Source organism: Martes martes (genome assembly GCF_963455335.1).
Source record: "Martes martes genome assembly, chromosome: X".
Lineage (NCBI taxonomy): Eukaryota > Metazoa > Chordata > Mammalia > Carnivora > Mustelidae > Martes > Martes martes.
In genome coordinates, this window is record NC_137897.1 from 66,392,620 (window position 1) to 66,404,981 (window position 12,362).

A 12,362-nucleotide genomic window follows, 5' to 3' on the forward strand; every position below is an offset into this window, starting at 1 on the left:
TATAATTTCACTCATATATGGAATATAAGGAACAAAATAAGGAATCAAAGGAATAAAAAAGAGAAGAAAAAGAAACAAATTCCTAAATATAGTCAACAAACTGATGTTTATCGAAGGTGTGTTAATTGGTGGGATGGGTGAAATAGGTGATGGGGATTAAGGAGTGCTCTTATAGTGATGAGCACTAGGTGATTAACAGAATTATAGAATCACTATACTGTATACCTCGAATTAATATAACACTATATGTTAACCATACTAGAATTAAAATAAAAACTTAATAAAAAAGAAAACTAAAAAAATAAACTGTACTCTACTCCAAAAGCATGATTATTAAACAAAAAAAAATCAACAGTAATAATATATGCCATTACTGAGTAGGTTCAAATTTATTTTATTTACATTTCAAAATAACCATGGGTGGTACATAATATTTGGATTTGTGCAGATTTGGGAATTGATGTTCAAGAGTTACATGCTTAACCAACTAAGCCACCCAGAAGCCCCTAAGTGACTAACTTTTAAAAACTTCAGATTCTACCTGGTGAGCAATGTAGGTCCAGCATATGATAGATGGCTCATTATAATAAATGTAATTAATACAAAAAATATTAACTAAGTGATACACAGTGACTAATAGATATGCAAAGTTCATAATGATAGAGTTTAAAATCTGGTGATGATAAAGATCAAGTAAACCAATAAATATGCTACTTTGGACTAATGTTATGTGCTACAAAGAAAATTAAATAGGGTAGCAGAACAGAGAGTGACTAGGGCTAGAAGAGAGTTTTTTATATAAGACAGTAAAAAATCTCTTCCAAATGTGGTGACATTCAACCGAGGACCTGAATAATGAGACACATACACAATCATACATATTTCTATACAAATATTCATATATGTTTACAAATGTGGATAGGTATTTTTAGGAAGTTACAGAGCTTTAATTTTATATTTTTAAGTTATAAGACATTCCAAAGTTAATAAAAAAATAGACTAAGCGGAGGAGAAGGAGTCAAGATGGCAGAGAAGTAGCAGGCTGAGACGACATCAGGTAGCAGGAGATCAGCTAGATAGCTTATCAATCCATTGTGAACATCTACAAATCCAACAGGAGACCGAAGAGAAGAACAGCAACAATTCTAGAAACAGAAAATCGACCACTTTCTGAAAGGTAGGACCGGCGGAGAAGTGAATCCAAAGTGATGGGAAGATAGACCACGGGGGGAGGGGCCGGCTCCTGGCAAGCGGCAGAGCAACGGAGCACAAAATCAGGACTTTTAAAAGTCTGCCCCATTGAGGGACATCACTCCGGAGGCTAAACTGGGGTGAAGCCCACGTGGGGTCAGTGTGGCCCCAGGTCCCGTGGGGTCAGGCGTGTCTGAGTGTCACAGAGCTCACAGGTATTAGAGCGGGGAAGCTGGCTACAGAGACAGAGCCGAGGAGTGAGCTCTCAGCTCAGGGTTACCTTGAACCAGTCACAGGCTGGGTGAGCTCGGAGCACGGCCAGAGGCCAGGGACATGGGAATGATTGAGCACTTGTCTCTGAGGGTGCACTGAGGAGTGGGGCCCCGAGCTCTTGGCTCCTCCGGGCCAGAGACTGGGAGGCCGCCATATTCATTCCCGTCCTCAGGAATTCCACGGAAAGCGTTCAGGGAACAAAAGCTCCCAAAAGCGAACCTGAGCGGATTCCTTAGCCCGGCCCCTGGTAAGGGTGGTGCAATTCCACCTCGGGCAAAGACACTTGAGAATCACTACAACAGGCCCCTCCCCCAGAAGATCAAGAAGAAATCCATCCAAGACCAAGTTCACAGACCAAGGAGAACAGTAGAATTCCAGAGGAGGAGAAAGCAAAGAATGGAATTCATGGCTTTCTCCCCATGATTCCTTAGTCTTGCAGTTAATTTAATTTTTTTAAATTTAATTTTCTTTTCTTCTTCTAAATTTTGTTTAACTTTTACCCTTTCCTCTTTTAACGTTTTTAACTACTTAATCTTAATATCTTTCATTAAAAAAATAATAATAATCTTTTGTGAACCTTCATTATTATAGTCATATATTATCCTTCATTGTATCTAACTTTATTTTTTGTATATACATAGGGTTTTTTCTTCTAAAAAATTTGGGGTAAACTTCTTCTAATGGATCAAAATATGCCCTAAATCTAGCTCCGGGCTTGTTCTAGTCTCCACGCTGAGCAAATTCTCTCCACTTTCTTTTTCTTTATTCTCCCAACCAACTTACTTTATCAACTCCTTTTTTAGAAGTTAAAAAAGTTTTTTCTTCATCTTTATAGGCATATTCCATCCCTTCATTGTGTTTACCCATATATATGATTTCATTCTTTAAAATTTTGAGAGGTAGTTTCTTCTAAGAGACCAAAATACTCCCAAAATTAAGTAGGTGACCCTGTTCTAGTCACCAGTCTAATATATATATATATTTTTTTCTTTTTTATATTTTTTAAAATTTGTTTTCTTTTTTTTAATTTATTTTTTTCTGAACTTCTTTTTATCCCCTTTCTCCCCACCATGATTTGGGGTCTCTTCTGATTTGGCTAAAGCACATTTTCCTGGGGTCTTTGCCACCCTTTTAGTATTTTATTTGCTCCTTCATATATTCTTATCTGGACAAAATGACAAGGAGGAAAAACTCACCACAAAAAAAAAAAAAAAGAGGCAATACCAAAGGTTAGGGACCTAATCAATACGGACATTGGTAATATGTCAGATCTAGAGTTCAGAATGACGATTCTCAAGGTTCTAGCCGGGCTCAAAAAAGGCATAGAAGATATTAGAGAAACCCTCTCCAGATATATAAAAGCCCTTTCTGGAGAAAGAAAAGAACTAAAATCTAACCAAGTGGAAATAAAAAAAAGCTATTAATGAGGTGCAATCAAAAATGAAGGCTCTTACTGCTAGGATAAATGAGGCAGAAGAAAGAATTAGTGATATAGAAGACCAAATGACAGAGAATAAAGAAGCTGAGCAAAAGAGAGACAAACAAATATTGGACCATGAGGGGAGAATTCGAGAGATAAGTGACACCATAATATGAAACAACATTAGAATAATTGGGATTCTAGAAGAAGAAGAAAGAGAGAGGGGAGCAGAAGGTATATTAGAGAGGATTATTGTAGAGAATTTCCCTAATACAACAAAGGGAACAAGCATCAAAATCCAGGAAGCGCAGAGAACCCCCCTCAAAATCAATAAGAATAGGTCCACAACGCATCACTTAATAGTAAAATTTACAAATATTAGCGAAAAAGAGAAAATTCTGAAAGCAGCCTGGGACAATAACTCTATAACATACAATGGTAAAAATATTAGATTGGCAGTGGACTTATCCACAGAGACCTGGCAGGCCAGAAAGAACGGGCATGATATATTCAGAGCACTAAATGAGAAAATCATGCAGCCAAGAATACTATATCCAGCTAGGCTATCATTGAAAATAGAAGGCGAGACGGGACACCTGGGTGGCTCAGTTGGTTAAGCAGCTGCCTTCGGCTCAGGTCACGATCCCAGCGTCCTGGGATCGAGTCCCACATTGGGCTCCTTGCTTGGCATGGAGCCTGCTTCTCTCTCTGCCTCTGCCTGTGCTTGCTCACTCTCTCTCCCTCTCTCTCTCTGACAAATAAATAAATAAAATATTTTAAAAAAAAAAAAAGAAAGAAAATAGAAGGGGAGATAAAAAGCTTCCAGGACAAACAAAAACTGAAAGAATTTGCAAACACCAAACCAGCTCTACAGGAAATATTGAAAGGGGTCCTCTAAGCAAAGAGAGACCCTAAAAGTAGTAAATCAGAAAGGAACAGACAATATACAGTAACAGTCACCTTACAGGCAATAGAATGGCACTAAACTCATATCTCTCAATAGTTACCCTGAATGGTAATGGGCTAAATGCCCCAATCAAAAGACACAGGGTATCAGAATGGATAGAAAAACAAAACCCATCAATATGCTGCCTACAAGAAACTCATTTTAGACCCGAAGACACCTCCAGATTTAAAGTGAGGGGGTGGAAAACAATTTACCATGTTAATGGACATCAGAAGAAGGCTGGGGTGGCAATCCTTCGATCAGATCAATTAGACTTTAAGTCAAAGACTATAAAAAGAGATGAGGAAGGACACTGTATCATATTCAAAGGGTCTGTAGAACAAGAAGATCTAACAATTTTAAATATCTATGCCCCTAACGTGGGAGCAGCCAACTATATAAACCAATTAATAACAAAATCAAAGAAACACATAAAAAATAATACAATAATAGTCGGAGACGTTAACACTCCCCTCACTGAAATGAACAGATAATCCAAGCAAAAGATCAACAAGGATATAAAGGCCTTAAATGACACACTGGACCAGATGGACATCACAGATATATTCAGAACATTTCATCCCAAAGCAACAGAACACACATTCTTCTCTAGTGCACACGGAACATTCTCCAGAATAGATCACATTGTGGGTCATAAATCAGGTCTCAACCAGTACCAAAAGATTGGGACAATTCCCTTCATATTTTCAGACCACAATGCTCTGAAGCTAGAACTCAATCACAAGAGGAAATTTGGAAAGAACCCAAATACATGGATACTAAACAGCATCCTTCTAAAGAATGAATGGGTCAACCAGGAAATTAGAGAAGAATTGAAAAAATTCATGGAAGCAAATGATAATGAAAACACAAGAGTTCAAAATCTGTGGGACTCAGCAAAGGCAATCCTGAGAGGAAAATATATAGCAGTACAAGCCTTTCTCAAGAAACAAGAAAGGTCTCAAATACACAACCTAACCCTACACCTAAAGGAGCTAGAGAAAGAACAACAAAGAAAGCCTAAACCCAGCAGGAGAAGAAAAATCATAAAGATCAGAGCAGAAATCAATGAAATAGAAGCCAAAAAAAACCAATAGAACAAATCAACAAAACTAGGAGCTGGTTCTGTGAAAGAATTAATAAGATTGATAAACCCCTGGCCAGACTTATCAAAAAGAAAAGAGAAAGAACCCAAATAAATAAAATCATGAATGAAAGAGGAGAGATCACAACCAATACCAAAGAAATACAAACAATTATAAGAACATATTATGATTATTTGCTCCAGCTCTTTGAAAAATACTGGTGGAATTTTTATCAGAATGGCATTAAAAGATATAGATTGCTCTAGGCAGTATAGACATTTTGACAATGTTTATTCTTCAGATCCAAGAGCATGGAATGGTCTTCCATTTTTTTGTGTCTTCTTCAATTTCTTTCATGAGTGTTCTGTAGTTCCTCGAGTACAGATCCTTTACCTCTTTGGTTAGGTTTATTCCCAGGTATCTTATGGTTCTTGGTGCTATAGTAAATGGAATCAATTCTATAATTTCCCTTTCTGTATTTTCAATGTTAGTGTATAAGAAAGCAACTGATTTCTGTACATTGACTTTGTATCCTGCCACATTACTGAATTGCTGTATGAGTTCTAGTAGTTTGGGAGTGGAGTCTTTTGGGTTTTCCATATAAAGAATCATGTCATCTGCGAAGAGAGAGAGTTTGACTTCTTCCTTGCCAATTTGGATACCTTTTATTTCTCTTTGTTGTCTGATTGCTGTTGCTAGGACTTCTAATACTATGTTGAACAAGAGTGGTGAGAGTGGGCATCCTTGTCGTGTTCCTGATCTCAACAGGAAGGCTGCAAGCTTTTTCCCATTGAGGATGATATTTGCTGTGGGTTTTTCATAGATAGATTTTATGAAGTTCAGGAATGTTCCCTCTATCCCTATACTTTGAAGCATTTAAATCAGGAACGGATGCTGGATTTTGTCAAATGCTTTTTCTGCATCACTTCTGATCAAAATTCCACCAGTATTTTTCAAAGAGCTGGAGCAAATAATCCTAAAATATGTATGGAATCAGAAGAGACCCCGAATCGCTAAGGAAATGTTGAAAAACAAAAATAAAACTGGCAGCATCACGTTACCTGATTTCAAGCTTTACTACAAAGCTGTGATCACCAAGACAGCATGGTACTGGCATTAAAACAGACACATAGACCAGTGGAACAGAGTAGAGAGCCCAGATATGGACCCTCAACTCTATGGTCAAATAATCTTCGACAAAACAGCAAAAAATATACAGTGGAAAAAAGACAGTCTCTTCAAAAAATGGTGCTGGGAAAACTGGACAGCTATATGTAGAAGAATGAAACTCAACCATTCTCTTATACCATACACAAAGATAAACACAAAATGGATAAAAGACCTCAATGTGAGACAGGAATCCATCAGAATCCTAGAGGAGAACATAGGCAGTAACCTCTTCAATATCAGCCACAGCAACTTCTTTCAAGATATGTTTCCAAAGGCAAAGGAAACAAAAGTGAAAATGAACTTTTGGGACTTCATCAAGATCAAAATCTTCCGCACAGCAAAAGAAACAGTCAACAAAACAAAGAGGCAACCCACAGAATGGGAGAAGATATTTGCAAATGACAGTACAGACAAAAGGATCTATAAAGAACTCCTCAAACTCAAAGCACACAAAACAGACAATCCCATAAAAAAATGGGCAGAAGATATGAACAGACACTTCTCCAATGAAGACATACAAATGGTTAACAGAGACATGAAAAAATGTTCATCATCAGTAGCCATCAGGGAGATTCAAATTAAAACCACATTGAGATATCACCTTACACCATTTAGAATGGCCAAGATTAGCAAGACAGGAAACAACATGTGTTGGAGAGGATGTGGAGAAAGGGGAACCCTCTTCCACTGTTGGTGGGAATGCAAGTTGGTGCAGCCACTTTGGAGAACAGTGTGGAGATTCCTCAAGAAATTAAAAATAGAGCTTCCCTATGACCCTGCAATTGCACTACTGGGTATTTACCCCAAAGATACAGATGTAGTGAAAAGAAGGGCCATCTGTACCCCAATGTTTATAGCAGCAATGGCCACGGTTGCCAAACTGTGGAAAGAACCAAGATGCCCTTCAACGGATGAATGGATAAGGAATACGTGGTCCATATACACTATGGAGTATTATGCCTCCATCAGAAAGGATGAATACCCAACTTTTGTAGCAACATGGACGGGACAGGAAGAGATGATGCTGAGTGAAATAAGTCAAGCAGAGGAAGTCAAGTATCATATGGTTTCACTTATTTGTGGAGCATAACAAATAACATGGAGGACATGGGGAGATGGAGAGAAGGGAGTTGAGGGAAATTGGAAGGGGAGGTGAACCATGAGAGAATATGGACTCTGAAAAACAACCTGAGGGTTTTGAAGGGGCAGGGGGTGGGAGGTTGGGGGAAGCAGGTGGTGGGTATGAGGGAGGGCACGTATTGCATGGAGCACTGGGTGTGGTGCAAAATCAATGAATACTGTTATGCTGAAAATAAATAAAAATTTTAAAAAAAAGAACATATTATGAACAACTCTATGGCAACAAATTTGACAATCTGGAAGAAATGGATGCATTCCTGGAGACATATAAACTACCACAACTGAACCAAGAAGAAATAGAAAACCTGAACAGACCTATAACCAGTAAGGAGATTGAAACAGTCATCAAAAATCTCCAAACAAACAAAAGCCCAGGGCCAGATGGCTTCCCAGGGGAATTCTACCAAACATTGAAAGAAGAATTAATTCCTAGTCTCCTGAAACTGTTCCAAAAAATAGAAATGGAAGGAAAACTTCCAAACTCATTTTATGAGGCCAGCATCACCTTGATCCCCAAACCAGACAAGGATCCCACCAAAAAAGAGAATTACAGACCCATATCCTTGATGAACACAGATGCAAAAATTCTCACCAAAATACTAGCCAATAGGATCCAACAGTACATGAAAAGGATTATTCACCACGACCAAGTGGGATTTATTCCAGGGCTGCAAGGTTGGTTCAACACCAGCAAATCAATCAATGTGATACTACACATTAATAACAGAAAGAACAAGAACCATATGATACTCTCAATAGATGCTGAAAAAGCATTTGACAAAGTGCAGCATCCCTTCCTGATCAAAACTCTTCAAAGTGTAGGGATAGAGGGTACATACCTCAATATCATCAAAGCCATCTATGAATAATCCACTGCAAATATCATTCTCAATGGAGAAAAACTGAAAGCTTTTCCACTAAGGTCAGGAACATGGCAGGGATGTCCATTATCACCACTGCTATTTAACATAGTACTAGAAGTCCTAGCCTTAGCAATCAGACAACAAAAAGAAATTAAAGGCATCCAAATCTGCAGAGAAGACGTCAAACTCTCACTCTTTGCAGATGATATGATACTATGTGTGGAAAACCCAAAAGGCTCCACTCCAAAAGTGCTAGAACTTGTACAGGAATTCAGTAAAGTGTCAGGATATAAAATCAATGCACAGAAATCAGTTGCATTTCTCTACACCAACAACAAGACAGAAGAAAGAGAAATTAAGGAGTCAATCCCATTTACAGTTGCACCCAAAACCATAAAATACCTAGGAATAAACCTAACCAAAGAGGCAAAGGATCTATACTCAGAAAACTATAAAGTACTCATGGAAGAAACTGAGGAAGACACAAGGAAATGGAAAAATGTTCCATGCTCCTGGATTGGAAGAATAAGTATTGTGAAAAAATCTATGCTACCTAAAGCAACCTACACATTTAATGCAATCCCTATCAAAATCCCATCCATGTTTTTCAAAGAAATGGAACAAATAATCCTAAAATTTATATGGAACCAGAAAAGACCTTGAATAGCCAAAGGAATATTGAAAAAGAAAGCCAAAGTCGGTGGCATCACAATTCCAGACTTCAAGCTCTATTACAAAGCTATCATCATCAAGACAGTATGGTACTGGCACAAAACCAGTCACATAGATCAATGGAACAGAATAGAGAGCCCAGAAATAGACCCTCAACCCTACGGTCAACTAATCTTCGACAAAGCCGGAAAGAATGTGCAATGGTAAAAAGACAGCCTCTTCAACAAATGGTGTTGGGAAAATTGGACAGCCACATGCAGAAAAATTAAACTGGACCATTTCCTTACACCACACACGAAAATAGACTCAAAATGGATGAAAGACTTCAATGTGAGAAAGGAATCCATCCAAATCCTTGAGGAGAACACAGGCAGCAACCTCTTTTACCTCAGCTGCAGCAACTGCTTCCTGGGAACATCGCCAAAGGCAAGGGAAGCAAAGGCAAAAATGAACTATTGGGATTTCATCAAGATCAAAAGCTTTTGCACAGCAAAGGAAACAGTGAACAAAACCAAAAGACAACTGACATAATGGGAGAAGATATTTGTAAACGACATATCAGATAAAGGGCTAGTATCCAAAATCTATAAAGAGCTTAGCAAACTCAACACCCAAAGAACACATAATCCAGTCAAGAAATGGGCAGAGGATATGAACAGACATTTCTGCAATGAAGACATCCAGATGGCCAACAGACACATGAAAAAGTGCTCCACATCACTTGGTATCAGAGAAATACAAATCAAAACCACAATGAGATACCACCTCACACCAGTCAGAATAGCTAAAATTAACAAGTCAGGAAATGACAGATGCTGGCGAGGATGCGGAGACAGGGGAACCCTCCTACACTGTTGGTAGGAATGCAAGCTGGTGCAACCACTCTGGAAAACAGTGTGGAGGTTCCTCAAAAAGTTGAAAATAGAGCTACCCTATGACCCAACAATTGCACTACTGGGTATTTACCCTAAAGATACAAACGTAGTGATCCGAAGGGGCACGTGCACTCGAATGTTTATAGCAGCAATGTCCACAATAGCCAAACTATGGAAAGAACCTAGATATCCATCAACAGATGAATGGATAAAGAAGAAGTGGTAGATACACACAATGGAATACTCTCAAGCCATCAAAAGAAATGAAATCTTGCCATTTGCAACGACGTGGATGGAACTAGAGGGTATTATGCTTAGCAAAATAAGTCAATCAGAGAAAGACAACTATCATATGATCTCCCTGATATGAGGAAGTGGAGATGCAATGTAGGGGGCTTGGGGGGTAGGAAAAGAATAAATGAAACAAGATGGGATTGGGAGGGTGACAAACCATGACTCTTAATCTCACAAAACAAACTGAGGGTTGCTGGTGGGAGAGGGGCCGGGAGAGGGGGTTGGGGTTACGGACATTGGGGAGGGTATGTGCTATGGTGAGTGCTGTGAACTGTGTAAACCTGCCGATTCACAGACTTGTACCCCTGTGGATAAAAATACATTATATGTCTATAAAGAAAATTTAAAAAAATTAATAAAAAGAAATAGAATAAGCAAGAGTCAGCTAATACTATGCTCTATTGTGCATGGAAGAGCATTGTAAAACTTTAGTCTTTAGGTTTATAATCTTAACTCAGAATGCTTTATTTTTACATATCAAATTATACAACTGATTTACTAATTTATTCCATATGAAACCAAACAAGAATAAACACTCAGTTTTTTTTTAAGTTTTCACTTAAATTTGTCAGTTTACATACAGTGTAATATTAGTTTCAGGTGTATGATTTAATGATTCAACATTTCCATACAACACTCGGTACTCATCACAATTGCAGTCCTTAATCTCCATCACAGATTTAACCCATCGCCCCAACTACCACCTTTCTGGCAACCATCAGTTTGTTCTGTATAGCAGAGTCTGATTCTTGGTTTGCCTCTTTTTCTTTTCCCTATCATCTTTTGTTTTAATCTTTTTTGTTTTTTACGATTTTTGTTTATTTATTTGAGAGAGAGTGAGCCAGTGAGAGGAGGGGCAGAGGGAGAAGCAGGCTCCCCGCTGAACAGGGAGCCTGAATATCTTTTTCCCATTGGAATTCTTTCCTGCTTTATTTTTTTTTAAGATTTTATTTACTTATTTGACAGAGAGAACAGTAGAGGGAGAGGGAGAAGCAGACTCCCAACTGAACAGGGAGGCTGATGTGGACTGGATCCCAGGACCCTGACATTATGATCTGAGCCAAAGGCAGACACTTAACCAACTGAGCCACCCAGGCACCCCAATCCTTTAATTCTTATATTCCACATATGAGTGATATTATATTGCATTTGTCTTTTTATGACTGACTTATTTCCCTGATAGTAACACTTTTTAGCTCTATCAATGCCATTGCAAATGCCAAGATTTCATTCTTTTTTATGGCTGAGTAATATTCCTGTGTGTGTGTGTGTGTGTGTGTGTGTGCGCGCGCGCGCGCGCACGCGTGCATGCACACATACATATCTCACTTCTGCTTTATACATTCATCAGTGGATGGACAACTGACTGTTTGCACAATTTGGTTTTTGGAGATAATTCTGCTACAAACATCAGGGTGCATATATCCCTTTGAATTAGTATTTTTGTATCCTTTGGGTAAATTACTAGTAGTGCAATTGTTGGATCATAGAGTAGTTCTATTTTTTTTAATATTTTATTTATTATTTGACAGACAGAGATCACAAGCAGGCAGAGAGAGAGATCACAAGTAGGCAGAGAGAGAGGGAAGCAGGCTCCCCTCCAAGCAGAGAGCCCGATGTGGGGCTCGATCCCAGGATCCTGGGATCATGACCTGAGCCGAAGCCAGAGGCTTAACCCACTGAGCCACCCAGGCGCCCCTAGAGTAGTTCTATTTTTAACTTTTTGAGAAACTTCCATACTGTTTTCTAGAGTGGTTACACCAGATTGCATTCCCACCAATGGTGCAGGACTGTTCCACTTTTTCCACATCCTAATCCAACATCTGTTTATTGTTCTGTTGATTTTAGCCATTACGACAGGTGTGAGATTGTATATCACTGTAGTTTTTATTTGTATTTCCCTGATGATGATGTTGAGCATCATCTCATGTGTCTGTTGGCCATCTGGATATCTTCCTTGGAAAAATGTCTATTCATGTCTGCCAATATTTTAATTGGACTATTCATTTTTTGGGGTATTGAGCTTTAGAAATTCTTTATACATTTTGTGTATTAACATCAGATAAATCATTTGCAAAAGTCATCTATCATTCTGTAGGTTGCCTTTTAGTTTTGTTCATTATGACCTGCACTGTGCAGAAGCTTTTTATTTTGATGACATCCTAACAGTTAATTTTGCTTTTGTTTCCCCTATCTCAGGAGACATATCTAGCAAGAAGTTGCTACAGCCAAAGTCAAAGAGGTTACTGCCTTTGTTCTCCTCTACGATTTTAATGGTTTCAGATCTCATATTTCACTCTTTAATCAATTTTTTAAAATTTATTTTTAAACATGGTGTAAGATAGTGGGCCTGTTCCATCCCTTTATATGTTGCTGTATCTATGTATCTATTTTTGTGCCAGTACCATTCTATTTTGATCACTACAGCTTTGT

General features: G+C 38.4%; 1 protein-coding gene across 1 annotated transcript in view; it reads right to left on the reverse strand.

Moving 5' to 3' along the window:
• The window catches only part of HDX (highly divergent homeobox), a gene marked incomplete at its 3' end in the record, with an annotated part of 247,893 nt that overhangs the window by 105,142 nt on the left and 130,389 nt on the right, over positions 1-12,362 (reverse strand). The gene's annotated exons all lie outside the window — the stretch shown is intronic.